Raw genomic sequence first — 23,327 nt, 5'->3', positions numbered from 1 at the left:
TACCCCTACTTATTACAGCTTGACAAAGGCAACACACGGCTTGACACCTGTTGTCCGCATTTCTGTTGAAATAATTCCACACCGAAGAGGTGATTTTTTTTGTAATTTCACCAGGCATGTCAATGGCCATATTCATACCATGGACAACAGGTGTCTCCCAGGGTGCCTTACTTAAACAAACCACCTAGCCATTAGAATCCTCCTTGTCAATTTCCTCCTCAGCGCCAGCAACACCCATATCCTCATCCTGGTGTACTTCAACAGTGACATCTTCAATTTGACTATCAGGAACTGGACTGTGGGTGCTTCTTCCAGCACTTGCAGGGGGCATGCAAATGGTGGAAGGCGCCACCTATTCCCGTCCACTGTTGGGAAGGTCAGGCATTGCAACGACACAATTGGACTCTCCTTGGGGATTTGTGATTTAGAAGAACGCACAGTTCTTTGCTGTGCTTTTGCCAGCTTAATTTTTTTTTATTTTTATAGCGGGAGGATTCCATCCTCATGTGAAGCTGAACCAGTAGCCATGAACAAAGGCCAGGGCCTCAGCCGTTCCTTGCCACTCCATGTTGTAAATGGCATTTTGGCAAGTTTACACTTCTCCTCAGACGCTTTTAATTTAGATTTTTGGGTCATTTTATTTAACTTTTGTTTTTTGTATTTTACATGCTCTCTACTATGACATTGGGCATCGGCCTTGGCAGACAACGTTGATGGCATTTCATCGTCTCGGCCATAGCTATTGGCAGCAGCTTAAGCACGAGGTGGAAGTGGATCATGATCTTTCTCTATTTTACCCTACACATTTCTGTTCTCCATTTTTTATTGTGTGGAATTATATGCCAGTAATATATCAATAGCAATGGCCTACTGTACTGTCTGTACTACTACTGCTGGTCACCAAAATGCTGCACTGTCCTACTATATACTGCTCACAATAATGCAGCACAGAGATAGTATACTTGACACAGAGCTGCAATATACAACAATGGCCTACTGTACTGTACTATATGTATACTGCTGCTCACTAAAATGCTGCACTGTCCTACTATATACTGCTCACAATAACGCAGCACAGAGATAGTATACCTGACACAGAGCTGCAAGCTACAGCAATAGCCTACTGTACTGTACTATATGTTAGAGATGAGCGGGTTCGGTTCCTCTGAATCCGAACCCGCCCGAACTTCATGTTTTTTTACACGGGTCCGAGCGACTCGGATCTTCCCGCCTTGCTCGGTTAACCCGAGCGCGCCCGAACGTCATCATCACGCTGTCGGATTCTCGCGAGGCTCGGATTCTATCGCGAGACTCGGATTCTATATAAGGAGCCGCGCGTCGCCGCCATTTTCACACGTGCATTGAGATTGATAGGGAGAGGACGTGGCTGGCGTCCTCTCCGTTTAGAAATAGATAGGAGAGTGAGAGTGAGACACTTCATTTACTGGAGCTTAGGAGGAGTACTCAGAGAGTGCAGAATTTTGCTGATAGTAGTTAGTTAGTTATACTAGTGACTGACCAGTGAGACCACCAGTGCAGTTTTATTATTATTTAATATAATCCGTTCTCTGCCTGAAAAAAACGATACACAGTGACTCAGTCACATACCATATCTGTGCTCAGCCCAGTGTGCTGCATCATCTATGTATAATATCTGACTGTGCTCACACAGCTTAATTGTGGGGGAGACTGGGGAGCAGTTATAGGTTATAGCAGGAGCCAGGAGTACATATTAAACAGTGCACACTTTTGCTGCCAGAGTGCCACTGCCAGTGTGACTGACCAGTGACCTGACCACACTGACCACCAGTATATTGTGATTGTCTGCCTGAAAAAGTTAAACACTCATCGTGTGACTTGTGTGGTGTTTTTTTATTCTATAAAAAACTCATTTTGCTGACAGACAGTGTCCAGCAGGTCCGTCATTATATAATATATACCTGTCCGGCTGCAGTAGTGATATATATATATTTTTTATATCATTATTTATCATCCAGTCTATACTAGCAGCAGACACAGTACGGTAGTTCACGGCTGTAGCTACCTCTGTGTCGGCACTCGGCAGTCCATCCATAATTGTATACCACCTACCCGTGGTTTTTTTTTTCTTTCTTCTTTATACATACTACATCTCATTATCATCCAGTCTATATTAGCAGCAGACACAGTACAGTATGGTAGTCCACGGCTGTAGCTATCTCTGTGTCGGCACTCGGCAGTCCATCCATAATTGTATACCACCACCTACCCGTGGTTTTTTTTTTCTTTCTTCTTTATACATACTACATCTCATTATCATCCAGTCAATATTAGCAGCAGACACAGTACGGTAGTCCACAGCTGTAGCTACCTCTGTGCCGGCACTCGGCAGTCCATCCATAATTGTATACCACCTACCCGTGTTTTTTTTTTCTTTCTTCTTTATACATACTACATCTCATTATCAACCAGTCTATATTAGCAGCAGACACAGTACAGTACGGTAGTCCACGGCTGTAGCTACCTCTGTGTCGGCACTCGGCAGTCCATCCATAATTGTATACCACCTACCCGTGGTTTTTTTTTTCTTTCTTCTTTATACATACTACATCTCATTATCATCCAGTCTATATTAGCAGCAGACACAGTACAGTACGGTAGTCCACGGCTGTAGCTATCTCTGTGTCGGCACTCGGCAGTCCATCCATAATTGTATACCACCTACCCGTGTTTTTTTTTCTTTCTTCTTTATACATACTACATCTCATTATCATCCAGTCTATATTAGCAGCAGACACAGTACGGTAGTCCGCGGCTGTAGCTACCTCTGTGTCGGCACTCGGCAGTCCATCCATAATTGTATACCACCTACCCGTGTTTTTTTTTCTTTCTTCTTTATACATACTACATCTCATTATCATCCAGTCTATATTAGCAGCAGACACAGTACGGTAGTCCACGGCTGTAGCTACCTCTGTGTCGGCACTCGGCAGTCCATCCATAATTGTATACCACCTACCCGTGGGTTTTTTTTCTTTCTTCTTTATACATACTACATCTCATTATCATCCAGTCTATATTAGCAGCAGACACAGTACGGTAGTCCACGGCTGTAGCTACCTCTGTGTCGGCACTCGGCAGTCCATCCATAATTGTATACTAGTATCCATCCATCTCCATTGTTTACCTGAGGTGCCTTTTAGTTGTGCCTATTAAAATATGGAGAACAAAAATGTTGAGGTTCCAAAATTAGGGAAAGATCAAGATCCACTTCCACCTCGTGCTGAAGCTGCTGCCACTAGTCATGGCCGAGACGATGAAATGCCAGCAACGTCGTCTGCCAAGGCCGATGCCCAATGTCATAGTACAGAGCATGTCAAATCCAAAACACCAAATATCAGTAAAAAAAGGACTCCAAAACCTAAAAGAAAATTGTCAGAGGAGAAGCGTAAACTTGCCAATTTGCCATTTACCACACGGAGTGGCAAGGAACGGCTGAGGCCCTGGCCTATGTTCATGGCTAGTGGTTCAGCTTCACATGAGGATGGAAGCACTCAGCCTCTCGCTAGAAAAATGAAAAGACTTAAGCTGGCAAAAGCAGTAGCACCGCAAAGAACTGTGCGTTCTTCGAAATCCCAAATCCACAAGGAGAGTCCAATTGTGTCGGTTGCGATGCCTGACCTTCCCAACACTGGACGTGAAGAGCATGCGCCTTCCACCATTTGCACGCCCCCTGCAAGTGCTGGAAGGAGCACCCGCAGTCCAGTTCCTGATAGTCAGATTGAAGATGTCAGTGTTGAAGTACACCAGGATGAGGAGGATATGGGTGTTGCTGGCGCTGGGGAGGAAATTGACCAGGAGGATTCTGATGGTGAGGTGGTTTGTTTAAGTCAGGCACCCGGGGAGACACCTGTTGTCCGTGGGAGGAATATGGCCACTGACATGCCTGGTGAAAATACCAAAAAAATCAGCTCTTCGATGTGGAAGTATTTCAACAGAAATGCGGACAACAGGTGTCAAGCCGTGTGTTGCCTTTGTCAAGCTGTAATAAGTAGGGGTAAGGACGTTAACCACCTCGGAACATCCTCCCTTATACGTCACCTGCAGCGCATTCATAATAAGTCAGTGACAAGTTCAAAAACTTTGGGCGACAGCGGAAGCAGTCCACTGACCAGTAAATCCCTTCCTCTTGTAACCAAGCTCACGCAAACCACCCCACCAACTCCCTCAGTGTCAATTTCCTCCTTCCCCAGGAATGCCAAAAGTCCTGCAGGCCATGTCACTGGCAATTCTGACGAGTCCTCTCCTGCCTGGGATTCCTCCGATGCATCCTTGCGTGTAACGCCTACTGCTGCTGGCGCTGCTGTTGTTGCTGCTGGGAGTCGATGGTCATCCCAGAGGGGAAGTCGTAAGCCCACTTGTACTACTTCCAGTAAGCAATTGACTGTTCAACAGTCCTTTGCGAGGAAGATGAAATATCACAGCAGTCATCCTGCTGCAAAGCGGATAACTGAGGCCTTGACAACTATGTTGGTGTTAGACGTGCGTCCGGTATCCGCCGTTAGTTCACAGAGAACTAGACAATTTATTGAGGCAGTGTGCCCCCGTTACCAAATACCATCTAGGTTCCACTTCTCTAGGCAGGCGATACCAAAAATGTACACGGACGTCAGAAAAAGACTCACCAGTGTCCTAAAAAATGCAGTTGTACCCAATGTCCACTTAACCACGGACATGTGGACAAGTGGAGCAGGGCAGGGTCAGGACTATATGACTGTGACAGCCCACTGGGTAGATGTATGGACTCCCGCCGCAAGAACAGCAGCGGCGGCACCAGTAGCAGCATCTCGCAAACGCCAACTCTTTCCTAGGCAGGCTACGCTTTGTATCACCGCTTTCCAGAATACGCACACAGCTGAAAACCTCTTACGGCAACTGAGGAAGATCATCGTGGAATGGCTTACCCCAATTGGACTCTCCTGTGGATTTGTGGCATCGGACAACGCCAGCAATATTGTGTGTGCATTAAATATGGGCAAATTCCAGCACGTCCCATGTTTTGCACATACCTTGAATTTGGTGGTGCAGAATTTTTTAAAAAATGACAGGGGCGTGCAAGAGATGCTGTCAGTGGCCAGAAGAATTGCGGGACACTTTCGGCGTACAGGCACCACGTACAGAAGACTGGAGCACCACCAAAAACTACTGAACCTGCCCTGCCATCATCTGAAGCAAGAAGTGGTAACGAGGTGGAATTCAACCCTCTATATGCTTCAGAGGTTGGAGGAGCAGCAAAAGGCCATTCAAGCCTATACAATTGAGCACGATATAGGAGGTGGAATGCACCTGTCTCAAGCGCAGTGGAGAAGATTTCAACGTTGTGCAAGGTTCTGATGCCCTTTGAACTTGCCACACGTGAAGTCAGTTCAGACACTGCCAGCCTGAGTCAGGTCATTCCCCTCATCAGGCTTTTGCAGAAGAAGCTGGAGACATTGAAGGAGGAGCTAACACGGAGCGATTCCGCTAGGCATGTGGGACTTGTGGATGGAGCCCTTAATTCGCTTAACAAGGATTCACGGGTGGTCAATCTGTTGAAATCAGAGCACTACATTTTGGCCACCGTGCTCGATCCTAGATTTAAAGCCTACCTTGGATCTCTCTTTCCGGCAGTCTGCTGGGGTTGAAAGACCTGCTGGTGAGAAAATTGTCAAGTCAAGCGGAACGCGACCTGTCAACATCTCCTCCTTCACATTCTCCCGCAACTGGGGGTGCAAGGAAAAGGCTCAGAATTCCGAGCCCACCCGCTGGCGGTGATGCAGGGCAGTCTGGAGCGACTGCTGATGCTGACATCTGGTCCGGACTGAAGGACCTGACAACGATTACGGACACGTCGTCTACTGTCACTGCATATGATTCTCTCAACATTGAAAGAATGGTGGAGGATTATATGAGTGACCGCATCCAAGTAGGCACGTCACACAGTCCGTACTTATACTGGCAGGAAAAAGAGGCAATTTGGAGGCCCTTGCACAAACTGGCTTTATTCTACCTAAGTTGCCCTCCCACAAGTGTGTACTCCGAAAGAGTGTTTAGTGCCGCCACTCACCTTGTCAGCAATCGGCGTACGAGGTTACATCCAGAAAATGTGGAGAAGATGATGTTCATTAAAATGAATTATAATCAATTCCTCCGCGGAGACATTGACCAGCAGCAATTGCCTCCACAAAGAAGTACACAGGGAGCTGAGATGGTGGATTCCAGTGGGGACGAATTGATAATCTGTGAGGAGGGGGATGTACACGGTGATATATCGGAGGATGATGATGAGGTGGACATCTTGCCTCTGTAGAGCCAGTTTGTGCAAGGAGAGATTAATTGCTTCTTTTTTGGTGGGGGTCCAAACCAACCCGTCATATCAGTCACAGTCGTGTGGCAGACCCTGTCACTGAAATGATGGGTTGGTTAAAGTGTGCATGTCCTGTTTATACAACATAAGGGTGGGTGGGAGGGCCCAAGGACAATTCCATCTTGCACCTCTTTTTTCTTTAATTTTTCTTTGCGTCATGTGCTGTTTGGGGAGTGTTTTTTGGAAGGGCCATCCTGCGTGACACTGCAGTGCCACTCCTAGATGGGCCCGGTGTTTGTGTCGGCCACTAGGGTCGCTTATCTTACTTACACAGCTACCTCATTGCGCCTCTTTTTTTCTTTGCGTCATGTGCTGTTTGGGGAGGGTTTTTTGGAAGGGACATCCTTCGTGACACTGCAGTGCCACTCCTAGATGGGCCCGGTGTTTGTGTCGGCCACTAGGGTCGCTCATCTTACTCACACAGCTACCTCATTGCGCCTCTTTTTTTCTTTGCGTCATGTGCTGTTTGGGGAGGGTTTTTTGGAAGGGACATCCTTCGTGACACTGCAGTGCCACTCCTAGATGGGCCCGGTGTTTGTGTCGGCCACTAGGGTCGCTTATCTTACTCACACAGCTACCTCATTGCGCCTCTTTTTTTCTTTGCGTCATGTGCTGTTTGGGGAGGGTTTTTTTGGAAGGGACATCCTGCGTGACACTGCAGTGCCACTCCTAGATGGGCCCGGTGTTTGTGTCGGCCACTAGGGTCGCTTATCTTACTCAAACAGCTACCTCATTGCACCTCTTTTTTTCTTTGCGTCATGTGCTGTTTGGGGAGGGTTTTTTGGAAGGGACATCCTGCGTGACACTGCAGTGCCACTCCTAGATGGGCCCGGTGTTTGTGTCGGCCACTAGGGTCGCTTATCTTACTCACACAGCTACCTCATTGCGCCTCTTTTTTTCTTTGCGTCATGTGCTGTTTGGGGAGGGTTTTTTGGAAGGGACATCCTGCGTGACACTGCAGTGCCACTCCTAGATGGGCCAGGTGTTTGTGTCGGCCACTAGGGTCGCTTAGCTTAGTCATCCAGCGACCTCGGTGCAAATTTTAGGACTAAAAATAATATTGTGAGGTGTGAGGTATTCAGAATAGACTGAAAATGAGTGGAAATGATGGTTTTTGAGGTTAATAATACTTTGGGATCAAAATGACCCCCAAATTCTATGATTTAAGCTGTTTTTTAGGTTTTTTGGAAAAAAACACCCGAATCCAAAACACACCCGAATCCGACAAAAAAAATTCGGTTAGGTTTTGCCAAAACGCGGTCGAACCCAAAACACGGCCGCGGAACCGAACCCAAAACCAAAACACAAAACCCGAAAAATTTCCGGCGCTCATCTCTACTATATGTATACTGCTGCTCACTAAAATGCTGCACTGTCCTACTATACACTGCTCACAATAACGCAGCACAGAGATAATATACCTGACACAGAGCTGCAAGATACAGCAATGGCCTACTGTACTGTTCTATATGTATACTGCTGGTCACCAAAATGCTGCACTGTCCTACTATATACTGCTCTCAATGGGTGGTAGTCATGTGACCGCCGGTCGGCTGACCGACAGTCACATGACCTCCTCCGTGAGCCCGACGGTTCACTATCCCGATGGTCGGCATGCCGACCAACAGGGACTATTTCCACTCGTGGGTGTCCACGACACCCATAGAGTGGGAATAGAACCCGTGGCGACCGCAGCGTGACGAGCGCAGCGAGCCCGCAAGGGGCTTGCTGCACTCGCCCCTCCCCGCCGGGATCCCGGCGTCGGTAAGGTGACCGGCGGTCAGGAGACCGCCGGTCACCCGTACTACACCCTTCTCAATAATGCAGCACAGAGATAGTATACTTGACACAGAGCTGCAAGATACAGCAATGGCCTATTGTACTGTACTATATGTATACTGCTGGTCACCAAAATGCTGCACTGTCCTACTATATACTGCTCACAATAATGCAGCACAGAGATAGTATACTTGACACAGAGCTGCAAGATACAGCAATGGCCTACTGTACTGTATTATATGTATACTGCTGGTCACCAAAATGTTGCACTGTCCTACTATATACTGCTCACAATAATGCAGCACAGAGATAGTATACTTGACACAGAGCTGCAAGCTACAGCAATGGCCTACTGTACTGTACTATATGTATACTGCTGCTCACCAAAATGCTGCACTGTCCTACTATATACTATATACTGTTCACAATAATGCAGCACAGAGATAGTATACTTGACACAGAGCTGCAAGATACAGCAATGGCCTACTGTACTGTACTACTATAATTATATACTGGTGGTCCCCACAATGCAGTACACTGAGCACAGATATTTGCAGCACACTGAGCACAGATTTGGAGCGTTTTCAGGCAGAGAACGCAGATATTTTCAGCACACTGAGCACAGATATTTGCAGCACACTGAGCACAGATACAGAGCTTTTCAGGGAGAGAACGCAGCCACGTCCTCTCCGTTCAATCTCCAATGCATGAGTGAAAATGGTGGCGACGCGCGGCTCTTTATATAGAATATGAATCCGACATCCGGGATGATGACGTTCGGCCGCGTTCGGGTTAACCGAGCAAGGCGGGAAGATCCGAGGCTGCCTCGGACCCGTGTAAAATAAGTGAAGTTCGGGGGGGTTCGGATCTCAATGAACCGAACCCGCTCATCTCTACTATATATACTGCTCACAACAATGCAGCACAGATATGGATGGATACTTTAAACAATGTGTTTGTTGCAAAGAGGCAACAAGAAGAATAGATTGCTTTTTGGAGCACTCTTTTATAACAATATTTAATTTGCAAATCGTGTGATATGATTGTAATAATTTAAAACGTAACCTTTAATTCAAACTCCTAAAATAAACAGGGATTTTCCGAATAACATAGACTGATATGTAAATGTCATTCCGTAAAGGCATTAAATTCAATTGTATCCCTTACAAAAATTAATAACGTATCTTATATTAAATCTGTATAAGAAATAATTATACGTCTTATATTAGATCAGTATTATACTCGTGGTAAAAATATTATTAATTCTCAAAACATATGTATGTACAAATCGCAACCAATGGAAACCATTTGATATTCCTGTCATCAGTACACAGATCAGTATAATTTCTTTTGTTTTAGATCTGTATTCATAGCTGTCAGAATTCCATTCAAGACTATTTTCAGCTATATATGCCAATATCATGAAACTTGTTACAAAAATGTATCACCATGTTAATCTGTATCATTTACTGCCAAATTACTAGATACTTATGTTGCAGATCCAGCATCTTTCCATTACCTACAGATTTCTAAACCAGTGTATCAAAATTGTTTCAATCTGCTTGGAATCACATTGTTGGAAAACACTTTCTATACAATATGGCAACCGACGGTCATGCACTTCTGTGCTACTTCATAAAAATACTGCAGACAAAAAATGTCATTCCAAGTTGTTCAACTTCAATATTGTTATATGCTGGATGATATACAGTTTAATATATAAATATCTCAATCATGCATTGTAGCATACTAGGCATCAATTCTTTTTGAAATTCTATATGCCCCCATGTTGGATAAGGTGGTGTGAAAGCAAATAACAGTACATTTCATCAATTGTTACTCATGTGTGGCCGACTACTGCTATAATCTTGATACTAATGTGTAGTCGACTGTTACTATAATCTTAAACACCAATGGGTTAAATCATATGCAAAATATATGATAACATGATTAGTGGCTTGGTTAGACCTGTAAGTAATAGAAATAATAAAGAGAAGTACAACCCGAGATGCCTTCCCCCTCATCTGCTGCCCAGTATCATCATTGAGCGGATACTGAGTGAGAGTAAGGGTTATTGCCAGATTGATGGAATAAGTAGATTCAGCGTCACTTTGTCATTCTGTGCCTGGTGTTAGGTGGATCCTGTTACCATGGGCATTGCAGAATCCAAATTCGCCAGCAGGAGACAGGTGAACACTAGGAAAGGCAGATCGCAGGTGTAAGAAATATCAAGGCCCTTGGATGGGTCTGTTTCATATAATGCTCAGGCAGCAGTCAAATTGTTGTGATTATCTACTGGATAAGTATTATTTTACCTGCAGCTTTTGTGCACAAAAAAACACATATTTCATAATGAGCATTGCTTTTGAACTGTAGTTAGATATCACATACAGGTATATATTTTTTCTGTGACCGTTGCTAAAGCCAATCCTACTTAATGTTGATTAATTACTTGTGTTGCCAGCGTGATTTAAAGTGATCATCAGCAAATGTATCACCAACAGGATAAAGTTTATACAAGTAATTACTACCACTAAATATATTTCAGGACGCCAAAAGAGACTCTTCTCATTTGTTCAATTTAGAGGTATCATACCAATGTAACTCAGGTTAACCTTCAATGACAAGACTTTCACATGGGAATACTGTAACCATAAAATTAAAGCTAAATATGATACCGGAATATCAAGTACGTTACCAATCCACGGATACTCGGCTGTGCTTGTCGTGACTCACTGACGGCTTCCTCCCGCAGTAAGGTGCCCTGACCATGCAGCTGCGATCCCTTGATTCGGACCGTGCTGGCGGCTTCCTTCCGCTGTGAGGTACCGTGATCGTGCGGCTGCAATCAGTCACCAGATACTCGGCTGTACTTGCCGTGACCCGCTGGCGGCTTCCTACCGCTGTGAGGTGCCGTGACCGTACAGCTGCGATCCTTGAACTCGGACCGCGCTGACGGCTTCTGTCTAATGTGAGATACCGTAACCGTGCGGCTGCGATCTGTGGACTCAGAATGTACGTACGTTTCACCACGTCGGCTTGATCACCAGTCAGCCTGACGTGGTGCAATCAGTCACCGCATTTAAAATTCTACTGACCAATCACTATCCTACCTCCGTTCAATCTCCAATGCATGAGTGAAAATGGTGGCGACGCGCGGCTCTTTATATAGAATATGAATCCGACATCCGGGATGATGACGTTCGGCCGCGTTCGGGTTAACCGAGCAAGGCGGGAAGATCCGAGGCTGCCTCGGACCCGTGTAAAATAAGTGAAGTTCGGGGGGGTTCGGATCTCAATGAACCGAACCCGCTCATCTCTACTATATATACTGCTCACAACAATGCAGCACAGATATGGATGGATACTTGCAGTTACACGGAGCTGCAAGATACAGCAATGGACTACTGTACTGTACAACTATATACTGTTGGTAACCAAAATGCTGCACTGTACTACTATATACTGTATACTGCTCACAACAATGCAGCACAGATATGGATGGATACTTGCAGTGACACGGAGCTGCAAGATACAGCAATGGACTACTGTACTGTACAACTATATACTGTTGGTCACCAAAATGTTGCACGGTACTACTATATATAATATATACTGGTCACACAACAATGCAGCAGATATTGAGCACTGATGATCAGGATACTGTCTAGAACTGAGTCTGACACGGAGCTGCAAGATACAGCAATGGCCTACTGTACAAGATACAGCAATGGCCTACTGTACTGTACTATAATTTTATACTGGTGGTCCCCACAATGCAGCACACTGATCAGATATTTGCAGCACACTGAGCACAGATATGGAGCTTTTCAGGCAGAGAACGTAGATATTTGCAGCACACTGAGCACAGATATGGAGCGTTTTCAGGCAGAGAACGTAGATATTTGCAGCACACTGAGCACAGATTATTTGCAGCACACTGAGCACAGATTATTTGCAGCACACTGAGCACAGATATTTGCAGCACACTGAGCACAGATATAGAGCTTTACAGGGAGAGAACGCTGCCACGTCCTCTCCGTTCAATCTCCAATGCACGAGTGAAAATGGTGGCGACGCGCGGATCTTTATATGGAATACAAATCTCGCGAGAATTCGACAGCGAGATGATGACGTTCGGCCTCGTTCGGGTTAAACGAGCAAGGCGGGAAGATCCGAGGCTGCCTCGGACCCGTGTAAAATAGGTGAAGTTTGGGGGGGTTCGGATCTCAACGAACCAAACCCGCTCATCTCTAGTGAAAATGTGTGAATTTAGCATTTAAAATTACATTTCTGTTATGACTGTGAGTGCCTCAGCCATTGCAATCTACTATATATATATATATATATATATATAGTGTATGTATATATATATATATATATATATATATTTACTGAGTATATAAACTTACATAGAGCACACATATTGATTTATACATACAAACACACATACATACATACATACTAACACACACACACACACACACACACACACACACACACACTTCATATACAGTAGTACATACAGTACTGTATATTTTATACATACCAGGGGCTGGGACTGGGAGACGGGAACAGATGGACGTCAGTGTGTGTGAGGACGGAGGGAGTTGCTGTGGCTAAGCATGTACAGCCAGCAGCTCCCCCCCCCCCCCCCGCACACTCATGGTTCTCTGCTCTATGCTGCTGCAGCAGCTACAGTAAGCGGTCGCGGTCGCGATCGCGATCGCACCTTTTACTGAGACGGAGACACTGCTTTCTCCGTTTCAAAAATAAAAAAATTGTCTCATCAGGGGGGGTTTCCAGGTACTCGGAAACCCCCCCTGCGTGCGCCACTGCCTTTGCCCCACCGATTAACACCCCAATTTGCTCAGAAGTGCTTGCTACCCTATGGAGTAGCATACACTTTTGGGTACGGTACCACTGCTGTATAGTATCTCTGCTGACGCGCATATTTGGCTGGACGAATCCATTCGCCCTCAATTGTTGTTTCATACACACTGTAACACTCGCCATTCAAGACTAAAAACAAATAAAAATGTAATTCTATTATATTAGCAGAAGAAAGTTCTTTTTCTAAAAAAACAAAAAAATATCACGCACATTAAACATTCCATTGATAAACTAAAACAAGAGAAACATACAAAACGGACCTACCCCAAAATTATTGTGTACTTAGTCAACGAGAAGAGGAAATTGCGCATGTGCAGGAACTGCGCATGTGCAGGACCCATATAGCGCATGTGCAGAATAGGCCGTGCGTCATTGGACACAGTGCCCCCTAAACTGCAGCCTGATTGGCAGGCTGCGGCCATTTGAGAAAGGGGAGTGGACGGGGAGTGGCTGGTGTCAGGAAGCATTTCCCACAATGGAGGCGTGTCTTCCAACGCAGCTTTATTGGCCTATGCAGCATGAATTCTCAAACATGCTGAGTAACCTGAGGGTTATTCAGAGGGCCGATGAATGCAGTAGGCTGAGGCTCCTATTAACACAAAGCACCTCCTGTAGGATTACTATATTACCAGCGACCAAAGACACAGCTGCTGTGCTCACTGCGACCAAATATGCATCTGCTGTGCTTACTGCAATCATAAACACAGCTGCTGTGCTCACTGCGACCAAAGACGCAGCTGCTGTGCTAACTGTGACCAAAGATGCAACTGCTGTGCTCACTGCGACCAAAGACGCAGCTGCTGTGCTAACTGTGACCAAAGATGCAACTGCTGTGCTCACTGTGACCAAAGACGCAGCTTCTGTGCTCACTGTGACCAAGACGCAGCTGCTGTGCTCACTGCGACCAAAGATGCAGCTGCTGTGCTCACTGCGACCAAAGACGCAGCTGCTGTGCTCACTGCGACCAAAGACGCAGCTGCTGTGCTCACTGTGACCAGAGACGCAGCTGCTGTGCTCACTGCGACCAAAGATGCAGCTCCTGTGCTCACTGTGACCAGAGACGCAGCTGCTGTGCTCACTGCGACCAAAGACGCAGCTGCTGTGCTCACTGTGACCAGAGACGCAGCTGCTGTGCTCACTGCGACCAGAGACGCAGCTGCTGTGCTCACTGTGACCAGAGACGCAGCTGCTGTGCTCACTGTGACCAGAGACGCAGCTGCTGTGCTCACTGTGACCAGAGACGCAGCTCCTGTGCTCACTGTGACCAGAGACGCAGCTGCTGTGCTCACTGCGACCAAAGACGCAGCTCCTGTGCTCACTGTGACCAGAGACGCAGCTGCTGTGCTCACTGCGACCAGAGATGCAGCTGCTGTGCTCACTGTGACCAAAGACGCAGCTGCTGTGCTCACTGTGACCAGAGACGCAGCTGCTGTGCTCACTGTGACCAGAGACGCAGCTGCTGTGCTTGCTGCAGCTGTAAGTGCTTAAAGATGCACTAATCCCACCACCCACACCATGAGGGGGATGTAATATGGAGTGAGAATCAGACAGTGAGAGATTTTGTGAGAGTTCTCCTATTTTTTAAAATGACAATCATTTACATAGCAAATCAGGTAGTTTTTGCTATGTAAATGATTGTCACTTTAAAAAAACAGGAGAACTCTCCCATAATCTCTCACTGTCTGATTCTCACACCCTATTACATTACCCCACATATGTTACTAAACTCCATTGATGGTACCCCAGGGGAATTTCCCTGGGCTCTGGCATCACTTGGGAGGAAAATCCCTATTTATACAACAAATTGGAAATCTTAACAGGGAAATGAGGAAATGAGTGATTCCACCTGGTGATTGCATTTCCTGATCACAATACAGTTTCCAAATCTCTTCTTTAGATATTTATTTCTTTTATTAATGGATTCTGCACTTTTTCTTGTACCAGATTATAGCTGAATAGCAAACAGTCACTGCTGCTCTATGCTACCCAGGGCAGCCATCAATGGGAAACTGTGGGGACTGGTGTCCCGGGCCCTTACAGAGAGGGGGGCCCACAGCTGGCTCCTACCGACAATACATGTCGAGCTGCACCAGTCTGAATCAACAGCAATCTGATGCGCAAGGAGGACTTCTTAAAACAAGCCTTATCTGCGCATCAGCTCTCTGTGAACTATTCCTATAGGTCCGCAACACCCCACTTATACAGTATGTAATGTCAAAATGTATGATATCACATAGGGTCTAGCAAAGCGGCGGAATCTTTTTGGTAGGGAGAAGCCCTGTTTATTTTGTCAGTCCCGGGCCCCACAATTTCTGATGGCAGGCCTGATGCTACCTGAAAGCTGGTGAGCGGGGCCATCTTAATGTATAGGCACACTTGAGCAGGGGTGGTGGTCACACAATCAGAGAGGAGAGGCAGCATTCTATCTGCCTCCCAGCCTGCAGCCAGACAGTGAATGGCTATCAGCATGCTGATTGGTGGATGGCTGCAGCTATTTACCAATCAGAGTGCTAACAGCCATTCACTGTAGGGAAAAATGTGGTGAGACGGCCAAGTACTTCAATTGGGATATGTTATGTTAGTTTTTAATTGGTTCCCGTGAACAGTGGTAGGGGACTGCTTTGCCCAGAGCATACAATGCTGTGAAGACGGCCCTGGTGGCGGGTTTTGTTTTCTAATATTTTTTTACCACAGACAAGAGAAAGACACTGTCACGACGCTACCGGCCAATTCCACAAATATGCCAATTTGAGAATTGCCACATGCAGCGTGGGGGCCACTTGTGACACACAGGATTACTTGAATACTTTAGCTGCCACCAGCAAGAGGAAATTAGCGTATAAACGCAAGATAGCCTTCGCTTCTACCTGTCACACACACACTGTAGTACTTAGAAAAATAGGTATACGTGAGCCACACATGCCTTGAGTTCATAAGAATAACAGAATCATAACTAAAATTAGATCTTTAATTTCAAGAACACTTCAGAGCTTTAGTTACAAAAAGTTTACAAAGATTATTAAGAATATTTTAAAAACACACACAGGATACAGCAATCTCAATAAATGAAAAGGAATAAAAACTGCAGAACCCCTAATTCACTTACTCAACAAATTCAGTTGTTTCTGTTGTGGGGGAATTCACAAAATAACTCAGGTCATCTCCAACGTATTGTTGAGTCCCCAAGAGATCACACTTTCTGTTTTCATGAGGGAGACAGATATAGTCTCCAGCTTCATCCGGCCCCCTCCCTTGGGATTTTTAACTACTTCCCTGCTGGACACTACACATACACCAGGTTTACATACTTGGTGCTTAGCAACAGCCAAGGGGGGAGGTAAGGGGTGTAGCCCAAAGGTATACTGTATGAATCTCTTTCAAAGAGAGGTTTATGACATTAGCCAGGAAATAGCATCCCTGCATTCCAATCAGGACATTTGGTCACAATTCCCTGGTCTGTTTACAGAGACCCTCTGTTGACATAACAAGCGAATTGGGCCTATCTGCCCTCAATGTCCAGAGCTTGGCAATATCTGCTTTTGAAGTAGAAATGCAACCCCCTTTTACAATGGTCATGTCAGGGTTCCAGGCCACAGATAATTTATATTTTGGTCAATATACAATTCTCAGGTCAGCTCAAAGGATAAATTGTGCTTTCCCTCTTATCAGTATTTATAACCTCCGGTCTGGTCATTGCACATGTCATACTTTATGGTCTGCAGATCTCCCCCAGCCTGGATGTATGGAGGTTAAATGCAGGACATTGCCTGTCAGCCTTTTGTCCCATCTAGGCTGAAATAATACAAAATTATATATATATATATACAGTCACTTGAAAACATTATTGGTGATTATTCCTGCAGGTAATCACCACACCTTAGATCACATATAATTTGTGATCCTCCTTTATGTATTTAACATGACAGACACAGAGGGGGGACATTTAGGGATGTATTTATCAAGTAATGATAACACCTTTTTCTGACATTTGTACATTGACTGTATTGCAGCTTAGTAAGAGATGTTTTCTAGGTTTATCATGTATTAAAATAATACTGTAGGTAAACTTGACGTATGTAATACAGTGGGATCGGTATGCGAACCTGGTGGACAAGATGCTGGAGGTCACAATACCGGTGCCATCATCCCGATGGTCAGGATCCTGACAGCGGAGAGGTAAGTATTCTAGCCCCCCCCCCACACTCCCTAACCCTCCTTTACAGCAGCCTAACGCTAATCTCCTCCGCTTAGTTCCTAGACTTAACCCCCCTACTTTCTGCAGTCTAACCCTATCCTCCCGCCCCTACTGCCTAACCCTACCACTCCCTCACCCCACCGGAAGGCGCCTAAACCTACACCACCCAACCACTACTGTTGTGATGTCAGTTTGCCTCTATACAAGTATAACACATGCTTGTTCCCATCCACGTGTGATGCTTTGTGATGTCAGGGCTCCTCTATACAGGTATTACACATGCTTGTCCCCATCCACGTGTGATGCTTTGTGATGTCAGGGCTCCTCTATACAGGTGTTACAAATGCTTGTTCCCATCCACGTGTGATGCTTTATGATGTCAGTGCGTCTCTATACAGGTATTACACATGCTTGTTACTAAGGATTTTACCATTTGAGTCCGGATCCGAGTCAGGCTTGTGTTTTCCCTCCTGACTCAGAAACCAGAACGAGGCAAAACGTCATCATCCCGCTGTCTGATTCTCCATATAAGGAGCCGCGCGTCGCGGGCGTTTTCACTCCAGTCTCGGAGAGTGTAGTGAGAGGACGTGTCTCCGTCCTCAGTGTCTGTGTGGGGGCGGGAAAGTGGGGTGGCGATTCCAGTGCTGTCTTGTGCTGCTCAGTCCAGTGTAGTCAGTGTCTTATGCTGCATCAGTCCACCCAGTCACAGTGTTGGTGTCCTCTGCTGCTATATATCCAGTGTTACTGGCGTATAATACTAGTGATATTGCCGTATAGTTCCCGTGATTTTGCTGTATAATTCCCGTGATACTGGAGTATAATTACAGTGATATTGCTGTATAATTCTCTGGATACTGGCGTATAATTCCTGTGATATTGCCGTATAATTCCAGTGATATTGCCATATAATTCCTGTGATACTGGCGTATAATTCCTGTGATATTGCCATATATTTCTCGGGAATACTGGCGTATAATTCCTGTGATACTGGCGTATAATTCCTGTGATATTGCCGTATAATTCCAGTGATATTGCCATATAATTCCCGTGATACTGCCATATAATTCCAGTTATCCTGCCGTATAATTCCATATAAATCCATATAATTCCGTATAAATCCGTATAAATCCAGTCCAGTGGTGCTGCCATATAAATTCAGTGGTGCTGTCCTGTGCTGTAAATTATTTACTCCAAATAAAAAGGTTATTAATATTTTATCCAAATAATTTTTACAGGGTTTGCCCTGTGAGGTGTAGGGGTACGCTCTCCTGTGCCGCATATTGTGTTATATAACTCCAGAAAAATAATGGAGAACAAAAATTTGGAGGATAAAATAGGGAAAGATCAAGAACCACTTCCTCTTAGTGCTGAAGCTGCTGCCACTAGTCATGACATAGACGATGAAATGCCATCAACGTCGTCTGCCAAGGCCGATGCCCAATGTGATAGTAGAGGGCATGTAAAATCCAAAAAGCCAAAGTTCAGTAAAAAGACCCAAAAAAAGAAATTGAAATGGTCTGAGGAGAAACGTAAACTTGCCAATATGCCATTTTCGACACGGAGTGGCAAGGAACGGCTAAGGTTCATGACTAGTGGTTCAGCTTCACATGACGATGGAAGCCCTCAACCTCCATTTTGCCAATTAATTCCAGTGATTTGGACGTAAAATTCCAGTGATTTTGCCATTTAATTACAGTAATTTGGACGTTAAATTCCAGTGATTTTGCTGTATAATTCCAGTGATTTGGACATATAATTCCAGTGATTTTGCCGTATAATTCCAGTGATTTGGACGTATTATTCCAGTCATTTTGCCATTTAATTCCAGTGATTTGGACGTATAATTCCAGCGATTTTGACATATAATTCCAGTGATTTTGCCGTGCATTTCCAGTGATTTGGATGTATAATTCCAGTGATTTTGCCATTTAATTCCAGTGATTTGGACGTATAATTCCAGTGATTTAGCCATTTAATTCCAGTGATCCTGCCGTATAATTCCAGTAATCCTGCCGTATAATTACAGTTGTACTGGCGTATAATTACAGTGATCCTGCCGTATAAGTCCAGTGATCCTGCCGTATAATTACAGTGGTACTGGCGTATAACTCCAGTGCAGTGATACTGCCGTATAAATATATATATATATATATATATATATATATATATATATATATATATACCCTGTTGCAAAGCCGATTACTGAGGCCATAATAACTATGCTGGTGTTAGACGTGAGTCCGGTATCCACCATTAGTGCATTGGGACTGCAGTGCTAACCCTAGATGGGCCAGGTGTTTGTGCCGCACACTTGTGTCGCTTATCTTAGTCATACAGCTACCTCATTGCCCCCTTCTACTTCTTGGCATGATGTGCTGTTTGGGGACTATTTTTTTTAAAGTGCCATCCTGTCTGACACTTCCGTATATGTCCAGTGGTACTGCCATTTAATTCCAGTGATTTGGACGTATAATTCCAGTGATTTTGCGGTATAATTCTAGTGATTTTTCCATTTATTTCCAGTGATTTGGACGTATAATTCCAGTGATTTGGACGTATAATTACAGTGATTTGGACGTATAATTACAGGGATTTTGCCATTTAATTCCAGTGATTTGGATGTATAATTCCAGTGATTTGGACGTATAATTCCAGTGATTTGGACGTATAATTCCAGTGATTTTGCCATTTAATTCCAGTGATTTTGCCATTTCATTCCAGTGATTTGGACGTATAATTCCAGTGATTTGGACGTATAATTCTAGTGATTTTGACGTATAATTACAGTTATTTTGCCATTTATTTCCAGTGATTTGGACGTATAATTCCAGTGATTTGGACGTATAATTACAGTGATTTTGCCATTTAATTCCAGTGATTTAGACGTATAATTCCAGTGATTTGGACGTATAATTCCAGTGATTTAGCAGTATAATTCCAGTGATTTTGCCATTTAATTCCAGTGATTTGGACGTATAATTCCAGTGATTTGGACATATAATTCCAGTGGGAATTGTTTGTGTCGCTTGGCTTAGTCATACAGCTACCTCATTGCACCTCTTCCACATCTTTGCATGAGGTGCTGTTTGGGGCCTAGTTTTTGAAAAGTGCCATCCTGTCTGACACTGCAGTGCCACTCCTAGATGGACCAGGTGTTTGTGCCACACACTTGTGTCGCTTGGCTTAGTCATACAGCAGCATCGGTGTACCTCTATTTCTTCTTTGCATCATGTGCTGTTTGAGGACTAGTTTTTGAATAGTGCCATCTTGTCTGCAACTGCAGTGCCACTCCTAGATGGGCCAGGTGTTTGTGCCGCACACTTGTGTCGCTTAGCTTGGTCATACAGCCACCTTGGTGCAACTTTTAGGCCTAAAAATAATATTGTGAGGTGTGAGGTGTTCAGAATAGACTAGAAATGAGTAGAAATGAACGTTATTGAGGTTAATAATACCGTAGGAGCAAAATTACCCCCAAATTCTGTGATTTTAGCTGTTTTTGTGTTTTTTTCAAAAATCATCCAGATCCAAAACCAAAACACGAAAAGGTGGTTTTGTCAAAACCAAGCCAAAACCAAAACACGAAAGTGGAATTAGAACCAAAACCAAAACACAAAACATGAAAAGTGCCAGCCGCACATCTCTAGTTACGATAGAATAGGATTACAGCATCAACAGAACACAGTGAAGTTACACAAACAATTTCATCCCTTAACCTTTGTTCAATTGAAAGCAGAGAAATGAAAATTACAACTAAAATAAAAATTGTTTTGGCTTAATAACTCAGTAACCTTCCAGTTGTAGCAGTAGACTATTACCCAGGTGAGCTTTGCAGCAGGTAGCAGACAGGTGAATAAACAAGCAGGCTGGTCTTGGCTTCAATAACACAGTCACTATACCAGCTGTAGCAATAGGATATCACACAGATGAGCTTTGAAGCAGGTAGCAAACAGGCAATTAACAAGCAGGCTAACAAGCTTTCAATTCACTGTGCCCGCAGCATTCACAAAAGACATAACCACCGTCAACATCGATATAATCACTAGGTATAACTACATACCTCCCAACATGACCTTCTCCAGCAGGCACAGAATGCTCTGCTCCTGGGCTTCCCTCTTCCTGTATGATTGCCATCACCTGTAGTGAAACACCTTTCTTATCCATTAACCTGTTCAACACAGGTGCTGGCAATCCTAAATTAAGAGAAAAGTCCAGAAGCAAAGCATTGTGTCCCTCCTGGAGAGGGTCATGTTGGGAGGTATGTAACTACAATGTACGTGCAATACACATTTAGGCGCGCAACCACATAGATAACCTGTCAGCACCAACTTCCTTAGCATAACAACATTAACATAGCATCCATTTACAGTAACACATTTAGCATTGAATTTTATAAGTACCTCATTTTCTTCTCCATATTGCATAACTACACAGGGGCGTGTCAAGCTAATCGAAGTGGAGGACGAGTGGCAAGGAGGTCCTATCCTCTATTATGACTTTACTACCCTTGTTCCAACTAGGAGAGCCTACCTCCCTCTGGGGTAAATGTATGAATTAGTGAGAGTGGAGAGGTGAGCCAGTGGAGAAATTGCCCATGGCAACCAATCAGCTGCTCTGTATAATTTTATAGTATGGAAATTATAAATGTTACGTCAATGCTAATTGGTTGCCATGGACAACTTCTCCACTGGCTCACTTCTCCACTGCTATCACTGCTTCATATATTTACCTCTCTATTACTTCTGGGCGGTGCTCAGTATGCGCAGTGGAAACTTCCCCTTTGTATCACCCACAATGGTGAGTCCATCCCCAATTTCCTTATCTGGTCCTGTGGGGCACAAGTAACTGAGTAGAGCCTACCCCCTTTACTTTATTTATACTGTGGGGCTCCGCATTTAAGGGGAACCTACCTCCTTTATTTAGCTAGTAAGATGCGGGGCACAGAGGTGAGGGGAGCCTACCCCCTTATTATTGGTAAGATGCGGGGCATCAGTGATGGAGGGGAGCCTACCCCCTTTATTACTATATGTGTTCTCTAATGGCAGAGTTATTGCAGTGGAAGGGTTGTAGGGGCAGAGTGTGGCAGTGGAAGGGTTACCGCTTGTTCACCACTGTTGGTGCACTTCTGCCACCTCTAACCCAGCTCCGTCTCTGGCGCCACCCGGGATGCTGTGCACAGCACCGGGGATACACCCTTGTAGAGAGGTCTGCGCTCTGGGGTCTTCTTCTTTGCTGCAAGATCCGATCTGCGCCATCCTATCTGCCACCGGTCCACACTGTTCTAAGCAGCCGACAAGGGTCCTCTCTGCGAAGTCCCTTGAGCGTCCTCCTCCAATCACTCTACTTCCTTGCCACAGGGTCCCGATCTGCTGTGGTCGTAAGTCTTCTCCCGGTCCAGTTGTCGTTGTCCCTCCTCTGCGGCACCTTCTACACTCAATGTGGACAGTCTGGGGGTCGCTTCGCTGACAGGCACAGACGTGGGCAGCTCTTCCTAAGCACTGGTCCTCTTCTGGTCCTGTGGCTGGCTGAACTCCACCACGACCGTCCCACGGCTCACTCCCTCGCGTCTCTTCACCCGGTCTCCACGCTCTGGTCCATCCTGGTTAGTACTTCTGTCGCCGCTCTTCTCCCAAAAGTCCTTCCAGGGGTACAGCCAGGTCCACAATCTCCACAGGGCAGCCCCGCTCCTGCGGTGTGGCATGGCTTATATGGGTCTCTGTCTCTATGGACCTCCCCTGTCCTGGGACCACACTTGCTCCCGGCCCCAGTAACAGACTGCCCCAGAGACCTTCTGCCCTACAACCATGGAGACCCAGTCAGTGACCCTCATCCTAGTGCCTAACCAGCACCCTCCCCCCCTATAGCCTAACCCTCCCACTAGTGCCTATCCCCAACCCTCCCCTCCCATTGTCTAACCCTCCCCCTAGTGCCTAACCCCAACCCTCCCCTCCTGTAGCCTAACCCTCCCCCTAGTGCCTATCCCCAACTCTCCCCTCCCGTAGCCTAACCCTCCCCTCCCATAGCCTAACCCTCCGTCTAGTTCCTAACCCCAACCCTCCCCTTCTGTAGCCTAATCCT

The sequence above is a fragment of the Pseudophryne corroboree genome, chromosome 1 (assembly GCF_028390025.1).
Source record: "Pseudophryne corroboree isolate aPseCor3 chromosome 1, aPseCor3.hap2, whole genome shotgun sequence".
Classification (NCBI taxonomy): domain Eukaryota; kingdom Metazoa; phylum Chordata; class Amphibia; order Anura; family Myobatrachidae; genus Pseudophryne; species Pseudophryne corroboree.
This window is presented reverse-complemented; position numbering follows the sequence as displayed.